Source organism: Orcinus orca, chromosome 6 (assembly GCF_937001465.1).
Source record: "Orcinus orca chromosome 6, mOrcOrc1.1, whole genome shotgun sequence".
In the NCBI taxonomy this organism is placed as follows: Eukaryota; Metazoa; Chordata; class Mammalia; order Artiodactyla; family Delphinidae; genus Orcinus; species Orcinus orca.
The window spans coordinates 224,693-238,261 of NC_064564.1; positions in this window are offsets into that span (position 1 = coordinate 224,693).

Below are 13,569 nucleotides of genomic sequence, written 5' to 3' on the forward strand. Positions count from 1 at the left end.
TTTCTTAGATGTTTCAGGAAACACCATACACTTCTCCCGAGTGGCTGTTGGCAAATTACATCCCGCCCATCAGCATAACAAGGCTCCCAGTTCTCCATGGCCTGTCCTGCCTTTCTGGATTTTACACTTTTTTCAGATGGCCCTTTTGACCGGGGGGAAGTGAGACTTCATTGTAGTGCAGATTTCCTTTGCAAGCTTGCTTGGTTGGCCAAAAAGGGCGTATGCGTTTTCTCCTGAATATACTCAGGAAAGAACGCATACGCCCTTTTTGGCCAAGTGCATCATTGTCGACGTTCTGCCTCTTTTCCTATGCTTTAAATGCAATTCCAGTCTACCTCCTGAAATCGGTTTCCTGCAATTCTGCCCCGCTTTCAAGTCCTCTTGGCAGCCTTACTTCAGTATATTTTTGGACGATAGCTGTCATTTATAACTCTGCAGGTTTGTGAATTACAGTGCCCCTGAGCTCCTTTCTTCAACTCGCTTTCTTGTGAGCTGGCCGCAACACCGCAGGATTGCTTCAGGCCCTAATCTGGTTCCGGCACGGCATGCTGAACCTTTGGTTAATTCCTCTTCCTGGTGGGAAATGAGAGTTAAATTTGCCCGTCCAGACACCTCCAGCTAGTCTCTCATTGGTTCTCCCTATTCCTGTTCATCTTCCGCGGAAATTGCAAACTGGGCCAAACAGGAGGTTAAAGGCACTGACTCTCCAAGTTAGGAGAGAGTTAGTAAAGCGTCTGGAATGTTGCACCCGAGTACCAGGGGACGAGAACTGAGACATATTGGAACACGTCTCCCGATCACACGGTTGATCATACTCTGGGTTCCACATGCATGTTTTAGCTGAAGGAAGAATCCCTTAAACCTGGAGAGTTGAGACCCGTGGAATGGGTAGCCTGCAATATGACTTCAAAGGGTCTTCATTTGCTAACCGAACCTCTCCAATCCTATCACTGCTGCGTTTATGCCCCTGTACACACGCTTGATTCTCTTTCGGAGACATAGCAATCCATAGGTTTTAAGATACTTACTAGTCAGGTACATTCTTAGGCGTTTAATATGGGGTGTTGAGTCCATTTCGTTGAGCAAGGAGTAGCCCTTGTGTATTCCATATTTGGCTTAAGGAACTTTATCTGTGCTCATTTCAATCTCTGGTTTTATGCAGCACCCCAACTCACCTTTCCCCTTAAGCAAGCATAAGTTGGTTTTCTAAATTTGAGACCCTGTTGTGATTTGTAATCCAGTTCCTGTGTAGCCAAGTTTACATTCCGTGTATTAGTGATATCTTATGATGTTTCTTTTTCTGTGTGACTTATTTCAGTTAGAATCATCATACCTGAATCCACTCATTATGCTGCTACGGGTGATGACATAGATTTCATTGCTGAGTGATATTGCATTGTACGTAAATACCACAACTTCTATATCCATTTTTCACTTTCTGCAATATTGAACTTGTACCATAAACGAGGTTCTTGTAAACATAGCCATCCCAAACTTTGGGGTGGCTGTGTCTTTTTGATTTTAATTTCCCTAAGATATACGACCATAAGTGGAATTGCCCTAGGCTCTGTTGCTTTGTTGTTTAGATGTTTCAGGAAACACCATACACTTCTTCCTAGTGGCTGTTGGCAAATTACATCCAGCCCATCAGCATAACAAGGCTCCCAGTTCTCCATGGCCTGTCCTGCCTTTCTGGATTTTACACTATTTTCAGATGGCCCTTTTGACCGGGGAGATGTGAGACTTCATTGTAGTGCAGATTTCCTTTGCAAGCTTGCTTGGCTCGCCAAAAGGCGTATGCGTTTTTTCCTGAATATATTCAGGAAAAAGCGCATACGCCCTTTTTGGCCAAGTGCATCATTGTCGACGTTCTGCCTCTTTTCCTATGCTTTAAATGCAATTCCAGTCTACCTCCTGAAATCTGTGTCCTGCAATTCTGCCCCATTTTCAAGTCCTCTTGGCAGCCTTACTTCAGTATATTTTTGGACGATAGCTGTCATTTATAACTCTGCAGGTTTGTGAATTACAGTGCCCCTGAGCTCCTTTCTTCAACTCGCTTTCTTTTGAGCTGGCTGAAACACCGCAGTATTGCTTCAGGCCCTAATCTGGTTCCAGCATGGCATGCTGAGCCTTTGGTTAATTCCTCTTCCTGGTGGGAAATGAGAGTTAAATTTGCCCGTCCAGACACCTCCAGCTTGTCTCTCATTGGTTCTCCCTATTCCTGTTCATCTTCCGCAGAATTTGCAAACTGGGTCAAACAGGAGGTTAAAGGCCCTGACTCTCCAAGTCGGGAGAGTGTTAGTAAAGTGTCTGGAATGTTGCACCTGAGTACCAGGGGACGAGAACTCAGATATATTGGCATACGTCTCCCGATCACACGGTTGATCATACTCTGGGTTCCACATGCATGTTTTAGCTGAAGGAAGAATCCCTTAAACCTGGAGAGTTGAGACCCGTGGAATGGGTACCATGCAATATGATTTCAAAGGGTCTTCGTTTGCTCACCGAACCTCTCCAATCCTATCACTGCTGCGTTTATGCCCCTGTACACATGCTTGATTCTCTTTCGGAGACATAGCAATGCATATTTTTTAAGATACTTACTAGTCAGGTACAATCTTAGGCGTTTAATATGGGGTGTTGAGTCCATTTCGTTGAGCAAGGAGTAGCTCTTGTCTATTACATATTTGGCTTAAGGAACTTTATCTGTGCTCATTTCAATCTCTGGTTTTATGCAGCACCCCAACTCACCTTTCCCCTTAAGCAAGCATAAGTTGGTTTTCTAAATTTGAGACCCTGTTCTGTTTTGTAATGCAGTTCCTGTGTAGCCAAGTTTACATTCCGTGTATTAGTGATATCTTATGATGTTTCTTTTTCTGTGTGACTTATTTAATTTAGAATCATCATACCTGAATCCACTCATTATGCTGCTACTGGCCTGATGACATAGATTTCATTGCTGAGTGATATTGCATTGTACGTAAGTACCACAACTTCTTTATCCATTTTTCACTTTCTGTGATATTGAACTTGTCCCGTAAACGAGTTTCTTGTAAACAGAGCCGTCCCAAACTTTGGGGTGGCTGTGTCTTTTTGATTTTAATTTCCCTAAGCTATAGGGCCATAAGTGGCAGTGCCCTAGGCTCTGTTGCTTTGTTTTTTAGATGTTTCAGGAAACACCATACACTTCTCCCGAGTGGCTGTTGGCAATATACATCCCGCCCATCAGCATAACAAGGCTCCCAGTTCTCCATGGCCTGTCCTGCCTTTCTGGATTTTACACTTTTTTCAGTTGGCCCTTTTGACAGGGGGGAAGTGAGACTTCATTGTAGTGCAGATTTCCTTTGCAAGCTTGCTTGGTTGGCCAAAAAGTGCGTATGCATTTTCTCCTGAATATACTCAGGAAAGAACGCATACGCCCTTTTTGGCCAAGTGCATCATTGTCGACGTTCTGCCTCTTTTCCTATTCTTTAAATGCAATTCCAGTCTACCTCCTGAAATCGGTTTCCTGCAATTCTGCCCCGCTTTCAAGTCCTCTTGGCAGCCTTACTTCAGTATATTTTTGGACGATAGCTGTCATTTATAACTCTGCAGGTTTGTGAATTACAGTGCCCCTGAGCTCCTTTCTTCAACTCGCTTTCTTGTGAGCTGGCCGCAACACCGCAGGATTGCTTCAGGCCCTAATCTGGTTCCCCCCCGGCACGCTGAGCCTTTGGTTAATTCCTCTTTCTGGTGGGAAATGAGAGTTAAATTTGCCCGTCCAGACACCTCCAGCTAGTCTCTCATTGGTTCTCCTTATTCCTGTTCATCTTCCGCAGAAATTGCAAACTGGGCCAAACAGCAGGTTAAAGGCACTGACTCTCCAAGTCGGGAGAGTGTTAGTAAAGCGTCTGGAATGTTGCACCGGAGTACCAGGGGACGAGAACTGAGACATATTGGAACACGTCTCCCGATCACACGGTTGATCATACTCCGGGTTCCACATGCCTGATTTAGCTGAAGGAAGAATCCCTTAAACCTGGAGAGTTGAGACCCGTGGAATGGGTAGCCTGCAATATGACTTCAAAGGGTCTTCATTTGCTCACCGAACCTCTCCAATCCTATCACTGCTGCGTTTATGCCCCTGTACACACGCTTGATTCTCTTTCGGAGACATAGTGATCCATAGGTTTTAAGATACTTACTAGTCAGGTACATTCTTAGGCGTTTAATATGGGGTGTTGAGTCCATTTCGTTGAGCAAGGAGTAGCTCTTGTCTACATATTTGGCTTAAGGAACTTTATCTGTGCTCATTTCAATCTCTGGTTTTATGCAGCACCCCAACTCACCTTTCCCCTTAAGCAATCATAAGTTGGTTTTCTAAATTTGAGACCCTGTTCTGTTTTGTAATCCAGTTCCTGTGTAGCCAAGTTTACATTCCGTGTATTAGTGATATCTCATGATGTTTCTTTTTCTGTGTGACTTATTTCAGTTAGAATCATCATACTTGAATCCACTCATTATGCTGCTATGGGCCTGATGACATAGATTTCATTGCTGAGTGATATTGCATTGTACGTAAGTACCACAACATCTTTATCCATTTTTCACTTTCTGCGATATTGTACTTGTACCGTAAACAAGGTTCTTGTAAACAGAGCCGTCCCAAACTTTGGGGTGGCTGTGTCTTTTTGATTTTAATTTCCCTAAGCTATAGGACCATAAGTGGAAGTGTCCTAGGCTCTGTTGCTTTGTTTTTTAGATGTTTCAGGAAACACCATACACTTCTCCTGAGTGGCTGTTGGCAATTTACATCCCGCCCATCAGCATAACAAGGCTCCCAGTTCTCCATGGCCTGTCCTGCCTTTCTGGATTTTACACTTTTTTCAGTTGGCCCTTTTGACCGGAGGGAAGTGAGACTTCATTGTAGTGCAGATATCCTTTGCAAGCTTGCTTGGTTGGCCAAAAAGGGCGTATGCGTTTTTTCCTGAATATATTCAGGAAAAAACGCATACGCCCTTTTTGGCCAAGTGCATCATTGTGGACGTTCTGCCTCTTTTCCTATGCTTTAAATGCAATTCCAGTCTACCTCCTGAAATCGGTTTCCTGCAATTCTGCCCCGCTTTCAAGTCCTCTTGGCAGCCTTACTTCAGTATATTTTTGGACAATAGCTGTCATTTATAACTCTGCAGGTTTGTGAATTACAGTGCCCCTGAGCTCCTTTCTTCAACTCGCTTTCTTGTGAGCTGGCCGCAACACCGCAGGATTGCTTCAGGCCCTAATCTGGTTCCGGCACGGCACGCTGAGCCTTTGGTTAATTCCTCTTCCTGGTGGGAAATGAGAGTTAAATTTGCCCGTCCAGACACCTCCAGCTAGTCTCTCATTGGTTCTCCCTATTCCTGTTCATCTTCCGCAGAAATTGCAAACTGGGCCAAACAGGAGGTTAAAGGCACTGACTCTCCAAGTCGGGAGAGTGTTAGTAAAGCGTCTGGAATGTTGCACCCGAGTACCAGGGGACGAGAACTGAGACATATTGGAACACGTCTCCCGATCACATGGTTGATCATACTCTGGGTTCCACATGCATGATTTAGCTGAAGGAAGAATCCCTTAAACCTGGAGAGTTGAGACCCGTGGAATGGGTTCCATGCAATATGACTTCAAAGGGTCTTCATTTGCTCACTGAACCTCTCCAATCCTATCACTGCTGCGTTTATGCCCCTGTACACATGCTTGATTCTCTTTCGGAGACCTAGCGATCCATAGGTTTTAAGATACTTACTAGTCAGGTACATTCTTAGGCGTTTAATATGGGGTGTTGAGTCCATTTCGTTGAGCAAGGAGTAGCTCTTGTCTATTCCATATTTGGCTTAAGGAACTTTATCTGTGCTCATTTCAATCTCTGGTTTTATGCAGCACCCCAACTCACCTTTCCCCTTAAGCAAGCATAAGTTGGTTTTCTAAATTTGAGACCCTGTTCTGTTTTGTAATCCAGTTCCTGTGTAGCCAAGTTTATATTCCGTGTATTAGTGATATCTTATGATGTTTCTTTTTCTGTGTGACTTATTTCAGTTAGAATCATCATACCTGAATCCACTCATTATGCTGCTACGGGCCTGATGACATAGATTTCATTGCTGAGTGATATTACATTGTACGTAAGTACCACAACTTCTTTATCCATTTTTCACTTTCTGTGATATTGAACTTGTCCCGTAAACGAGTTTCTTGTAAACAGAGCCGTCCCAAACTTTGGGGTGGCTGTGTCTTTTTGATTTTAATTTCCCTAAGCTATAGGACCATAAGTGGAAGTGCCCTAGGCTCTGTTGCTTTGTTTTTTAGATGTTTCAGGAAACACCATTCACTTCTCCCAAGTGGCTGTTGGCAATTTACATCCCGTCCATCAGCATAACAAGGCTCCCAGTTCTCCATGGCCTTTCCTGCCTTTCTGGATTTTACACTTTTTTCAGATGGCCCTTTTGACTGTGGGAAGTGAGACTTCATTGTAGTGCAGAATTCCTTTGCAAGCTTGCTTGGTTGGCCAAAAAGGGCGTATGCGTTTTTTCCTGAATATATTCAGGAAAAAACGCATACGCCCTTTTCGGCCAAGTGCATCATTGTCGACCTTCTGCCTCTTTTCCTATGCTTTAAATGCAATTCCAGTCTACCTCCTGAAATCGGTTTCCTGCAATTCTGCCCCGCTTTCAAGTCCTCTTGGCAGCCTTACTTCAGTATATTTTTGGAAGATAGCTGTCATTTATAACTCTGCAGGTTTGTGAATTACAGTGCCCCTGAGCTCCTTTCTTCAACTCGCTTTCTTGTGAGCTGGCTGCAACACCGCAGGATTGCTTCAGGCCCTAATCTGGTTCTGGCACGGCCCGTTGAGCCTTTGGTTAATTCCTCTAACTGGTGCGAAATGAGAGTTAAATTTGCCCGTCCACACACCTCCAGCTAGTCTCTCCTTGGTTCTCCCTATTCCTGTTCATCTTCCGCAGAAATTGCAAACTGGGCCAAACAGGAGGTTAAAGGCACTGACTCTCCAAGTCGGGAGAGTGTTAGTAAAGCATCTGGAATATTGCACCCGAGTACCAGGGGACGAGAACTGAGACATATTGGAACACGTCTCCCGATCAAACGGTTGATCATACTCTGGGTTCCACATGCATGTTTTAGCTGAAGGAAGAATCCCTTAAACCTGGAGAGTTGAGACCCGTGGAATGGTTATCATGCAATATGACTTCAAAGGGTCTTCATTTGCTCACCGAACCCATCAAATCCTATCACTGCTGCGTTTATGCCCCTGTACACACGCTTGATTCTCTTTCGGAGACATAGCGATCCATAGCTTTTAAGATACTTACTAGTCAGGTACATTCTTAGGCGTTTAATATGGGGTGTTGAGTCCATTTCGTTGAGCAAGGAGTAGCTCTTGTCTATTACATATTTGGCTTAAGGAACTTTATCTGTGCTCATTTCAATCTCTGGTTTTATGCAGCACCCCAACTCACCTTTCCCCTTAAGCAAGCATAAGTTGGTTTTCTAAATTTGAGACCCTGTTCTGTTTTGTAATCCAGTTCCTGTGTAGCCAAGTTTACATTCCGTGTATTAGTGATATCTTATGATGTTTCTTTTTCTGTGTGACTTATTTCAGTTAGAATCATCATACCTGAATCCACTCATTATGCTGCTACGGGCCTGATGACATAGATTTCATTGCTGAGTGATATTGCATTGTACGTAAGTACCACAGCTTCTTTATCCATTTTTCACTTTCTGCGATATTGAAGTTGTCCCGTAAACGAGTTTCTTGTAAACAGAGCTGTCCCAAACTTTGGGGTGGCTGTGTCTTTTTGATTTTAATTTCCCTAAGCTATAGGACCATAAGTGGAAGTGCCCTAGGCTCTGTTGCTTTTTTTCTTAGATGTTTCAGGAAACACCATACACTTCTCCCAACTGGCTGTTGGCAATTTACATCCCGCCCATCAGCATAACAAGGCTCCTAGTTCTCCATGTCCTGTCCTGCCTTTCTGGATTTTACACTTTTTTCAGATGGCCCTTTTGACCGGGGGGAAGTGAGACTTCATTGTAGTGCAGATTTCCTTTGCAAGCTTGCTTGGTTGGCCAAAATGGGCGTATGCGTTTTTTCCTGAATATATTCAGGAAAAAACACATGCGCACATTTTGGCCAAGTGCATCATTGTCGACGTTCTGCCTCTTTTCCTATGCTTTCAATGCAATTCCAGTCTACCTCCTGAAATCGGTTTCCTGCAATTCTGCCCCGCTTTCAAGTCCTCTTGGCAGCCTTACTTCAGTATATTTTTGGACGATAACTGTCATTTATAACTCTGCAGGTTTGTGAATTACAGTGCCCCTGAGCTCCTTTCTTCAACTCGCTTTCTTGTGAGCTGGCCGCAACACCGCAGGATTGCTTCAGGCCCGAATCTGGTTCCGGCACGGCATGCTGAGCCTTTGGTTAATTCCTCTTTCTGGTGGGAAATGAGAGTTAAATTTGCCCGTCCAGACACCTCCAGCTAGTCTCTCGTTGGTTCTCCCTATTCCTGTTCATCTTCCGCAGAAATTGCAAACTGGGCCAAACAGGAGGTTAAAGGCACTGACTCTCCAAGTCGGGAGAGTGTTAATAAAGTGTCTGGAATGTTGCACCCGAGTACCAGGGGAGGAAAACTGAGATATATTTGAACACGTGTCCCGATCACACGGCGGAACATACTCTGGGTTCCACATGCATGTTTTAGCTGAAGGAAGAATCCCTTAAACCTGGAGAGTTGAGACCCGTGGAATGGGTACCATGCAATATGACTTCAAAGGGTCTTCATTTGCTCACGGAACCTCTCCAATCCTATCACTGCTGCATTTATGCCCCTGTACTCACGCTTGATTCTCTTTCAGAGACATAGCAATCTTTAGGTTTTAAGATACTTACTAGTCAGGTACATTATAAGGTGTTTAACATGGGGTTTTGAGTCCATTTCGTTGAGCAAGGAGTAGCTCTTGTCTATTACATATTTGGCTTAAGGAACTTTATCTGTGCTCATTTCAATCTCTGGTTTTATGCAGCACCCCACCTCACCTTTCCCCTTAAGCAAGCATAAGTTGGTTTTCTAAATTTGAGCCCCTGTTCTGTATTGTAATCCAGTTCCTGTGTAGCCAAGTTTACATTCCGTGTATTAGTGATATCTAATGATGTTTCTTTTTCTGTGTGACTTATTTCAGTTAGAATCATCATACCTGAATCGACTCATTATGCTGCTATGGGCCTGATGACATAGATTTCATTGCTGAGTGATATTGCATTGTATGTAAGTACCACAACTTCTTTATCCATTTTTCACTTTCTGCGATATTGAACTTGCACCGTAAACGAGGTTCTTGTAAACAGAGCCGTCCCAAATTTTGGCGTGGCTGTGTCTTTTTGATTTTAATTTCCCTAAGCTATAGGACCATAAGTGGAATTGACCTAGGCTCTGTTGCTTTGTTTTTTAGATGTTTCAGGAAACACCATACACTTCTCCCCAGTGGCTGTTGGCCATTTACATCCCGCCCATCAGCATAACAAGGCTCCCAGTTCTCCATGGCCTGTCCTGCTTTCTGGATTTTACACTTTTTTCAGATGGCCCTTTTGACAGGGGGGAAGTGAGACTTCATTGTAGTGCAGATTTCCTTTGCAAGCTTGCTTGGTTGGCAAAAAAGGGCGTATGCGTTTTTTCCTGAATATATTCAGGAAAAAACACATACGCACTTTTTGGCCCAGTGCATCATTGTCGACGTTCTGCCTCTTTTCTAATGCTTTAAATGCAATTCCAGTCTACCTCCTGAAATCGGTTTCCTGAAATTCTGCCCGGCTTTCAAGTCCTCTTGGCAGCCTTACTTCAGTATATTTTTGGATGATAGCTGTCATTTATAACTCTGCAGGTTTGTGAATTACAGTGCCCCTGAGCTCCTTTCTTCAACTCGCTTTCTTGTGAGCTGGCCGCAACACCGCAGGATTGCTTCAGGCCCTAATCTGGTTCCGGCATGGCACGCTGAGCCTTTGGTTAATTCCTCTTCCTGGTGGGAAATGAGAGTTAAATTTTCCCGTCCAGACACCTCCAGCTAGTCTCTCATTGGTTCTCCCTATTCCTGTTCATCTTCCGCGGAATTTGCAAACTGGGCCAAACAGGAGGTTAAAGGCACTGACTCTCCAAGTCGGGAGAGTGTTAGTAAAGCATCTGGAATGTTGCACCCGAGTACCAGGGGACGAGAACTGAGACATATTTCAACACGTCTCCCGATCACACGGTTGATCATACTCTGGGTTCCACATGCATGTTTTAGCTGAAGGAAGAATCCCTTAAACCTGGAGAGTTGAGACCCGTGGAATGGGTACCATGTAATATGACTTCAAAGGGTCTTCATTTGCTCACCAAAACTCTCCAATCCTATCACTGCTGCGTTTTTGCCCCTGTACTCACGATTGATTCACTTTCAGAGACATAGCAATCCATAGGTTTTAAGATACTTACTAGTCAGGTACATTATTAGGCGTTTAATATGGGGTTTTGAGTCCATTTCGTTGAGCAAGGAGTAGCTCTTGTCTATTACATATTTGGCTTAAGGAACTTTATCTGTGCTCATTTCAATCTCTGGTTTTATGCAGCACCCCAACTCACCTTTCCCCTTAAGCAAGCATAAGTTGGTTTTCTAAATTTGAGACTCTGTTCTATTTTGTAATCCAGTTCCTGTGTAGCCAAGTTTACATTCCGTGTATTAGTGATATCTTATGATGTTTCTTATTCTGTGTGACTTATTTCAGGTAGAATCATCATACCTGAATCCACTCTATGCTTCTACGGGCCTGATGACATAGATTTCATTGCTGAGTGATATTGCATTGTACGTAAGTACCACAACTTCTTTATCCATTTTTCACTTTCTGTGATATTGAACTTGTACCGTAAACGAGTTTCTTGTAAACAGAGCCGTCCCAAACATTGGGGTGGCTGTGTCTTTTTGATTTTAATTTCCCTAAGCTGCAGGACCATAAGTGGAAGTACCCTAGGCTCTGTTGCTTTGTTTTAGATGTTCCAGGAAACACCATACACTTCTCCCGAGTGGCTGTTGGCAAGTTACATCCCGCCCATCAGCATAACAAGGCTCCCAGTTCTCTATGGCCTGTCCTGCCTTTCTGGATTTTACACTTTTTTCAGATGGCCCTTTAGACTGGGGGGAAGTGAGACTTCATTGTAGTGAAGATTTCCTTTGCAAGCTTGCTTGGTTGGCCAAAAAGGTCGTATGCACTTTTTCCTGAATATATTCAGGAAAAAACGCATACGCCCTTTTTGGGCAAGTGCATCATTGTCAATGTTCTGCCTCTTTTCCTATGTTTTAAATGCAATTCCAGTCTACCTCCTGAAATCGGTTTCCTGCAATTCTGCCCCGCTTTCAAGTCCTGTTGGCAGCCTTACTTCAGTATATTTTTGGACGATAGCTGTCATTTATAACTCTGCAAGTTTGTGAATTACAGTGCCCATGAGCTCCTTTCTTCAACTCGCTTTCTTGTGAGCTGGCCGCAACACCACAGGATTGCTTCAGGCCCTAATCTGGTTCAGGCACGGTACGCTGAGCCTTTGGTTAATTCCTCTTTCTGGTGGGAAATGAGAGTTAAATTTGCCCGTCCAGACACCTCCAGCTAGTCTCTCATTGGTTCTCCCTATTCCTGTTCATCTTCCGCAGAAATTGCAAACTGGGCCAAACAGGAGGTTAAAGGCACTGACTCTCCAAGTCGGGAGAGTGTTAGTAAAGCATCTGGAATGTTGCACCCGAGTACCAGGGGACGAGAACTGAGACATATTTCAACACGTCTCCCGATCACACGGTTGATCATACTCTGGGTTCCACATGCATGTTTTAGCTGAAGGAAGAATCCCTTAAACCTGGAGAGTTGAGACCCGTGGAATGGGTACCATGCAATATGACTTCAAAGGGTCTTCATTTGCTCACCAAAACTCTCCAATCCTATCACTGCTGCGTTTTTGCCCCTGTACTCACGATTGATTCACTTTCAGAGACATAGCAATCCATAGGTTTTAAGATACTTACTAGTCAGGTACATTATTAGGCGTTTAATATGGGGTGTTGAGTCCATTTCGTTGAGCGAGGAGTAGCTCTTGTCTATTACATATTTGGCTTAAGGAACTTTATCTGTGCTCATTTCAATCTCTGGTTTTATGCAGCACCCCAACTCACCTTTCCCCTTAAGCAAGCATAAGTTGGTTTTCTAAATTTGAGACTCTCTTCTGTTTTGTAATCCAGTTCCTGTGTAGCCAAGTTTACATTCCGTGTATTAGTGATATCTTATGATGTTTCTTTTTCTGTGTGACTTATTTCAGATAGAATCATCATACCTGAATCCACTCATTATGCTGCTGTGGGCCTGATGACATAGATGTCATTGCTGAGTGATATTGCATTGTACGTAAGTACCACAACTTCTTTATCCATTTTTCACTTTATGCGATATTGAACTTGTACCGTAAACGAGTTTCTTGTAAACAGAGCCATCCCAAACTTTGGGGTGGCTGTGTCTTTTTGATTTTAATTTCCCTAAGCTATAGGACCATAAGTGGAAGTGCCCTAGGCTCTGTTGCTTTGTTTTTTAGATGTTTCAGGAAACACCATACACTTCTCCTGAGTGGCTGTTGGCAATTTACATCCCGCCCATCAGCATAACAAGGCTCCCTGTTCTCCATGGCCTGTCCTGCCTTTCTGGATTTTACACTTTTTTCAGATGGCCTTTTTGACAGGGGGGAAGTGAGACTTCATTGTAGTGCAGATTTCCTTTGCAAGCTTGCTTGGTTGGCCAAAAAGGGCGTATGCGTTTTTTCCTGAATATATTCAGGAAAAAACGCATACGCCCTTTTTGGCCAAGTGCATCGTTGTCGACCTTCTGCCTCTTTTCCTATGCTTTAAATGCAATTCCAGTCTACCTCCTGAAATCGGTTTCCTGCAATTGTGCCTTGCTTTCAATGCCTCTTCATAGCCTTATCTCAATATATTTTTTGAAAATAGTTGGCCTTTATAACTCTGCAGGTTTTTGAATTGCAGTGGCCCTTAGCTCCATTTTTCAGCTCTTATTTTTGTTATCTTGCCTCATAACCACAGGATTCCTTCAGGCCCTATTCTTCTTCTGGGGCACCTTGCTGTGCCTTTGGTTTATTCTTCTTACTGATGTGAAATTAGAGTGACATGTGCCCATTGAAACTGTTACAGCTAGTTTCTCACTGGTTCCCCCTATTCCCATTCATCCTCCGCACTAACTGCAGACTGTGCGATACCAGAACTTAAAGGCATTGACTCTCCATGTGGGGATATTGTTAGTAAAGCGCCTGGAATGTCGATCTGGAGCCCCAGGAGAGGAAAAATGATGTGTGTTTTAGAAACCTTTCCCGATCATATGGTATACCAGTCGCTGGGTTTTCCAAGCATGGTTTAGCTGTAGGAAGATTCCCTTCAACCTGGAGTTTTGGGACCCTTGGAATGAGTAGCATGAAGTATTGCATTAAACTTTTGGCAGTTGCTCACCAAAGCTCACCA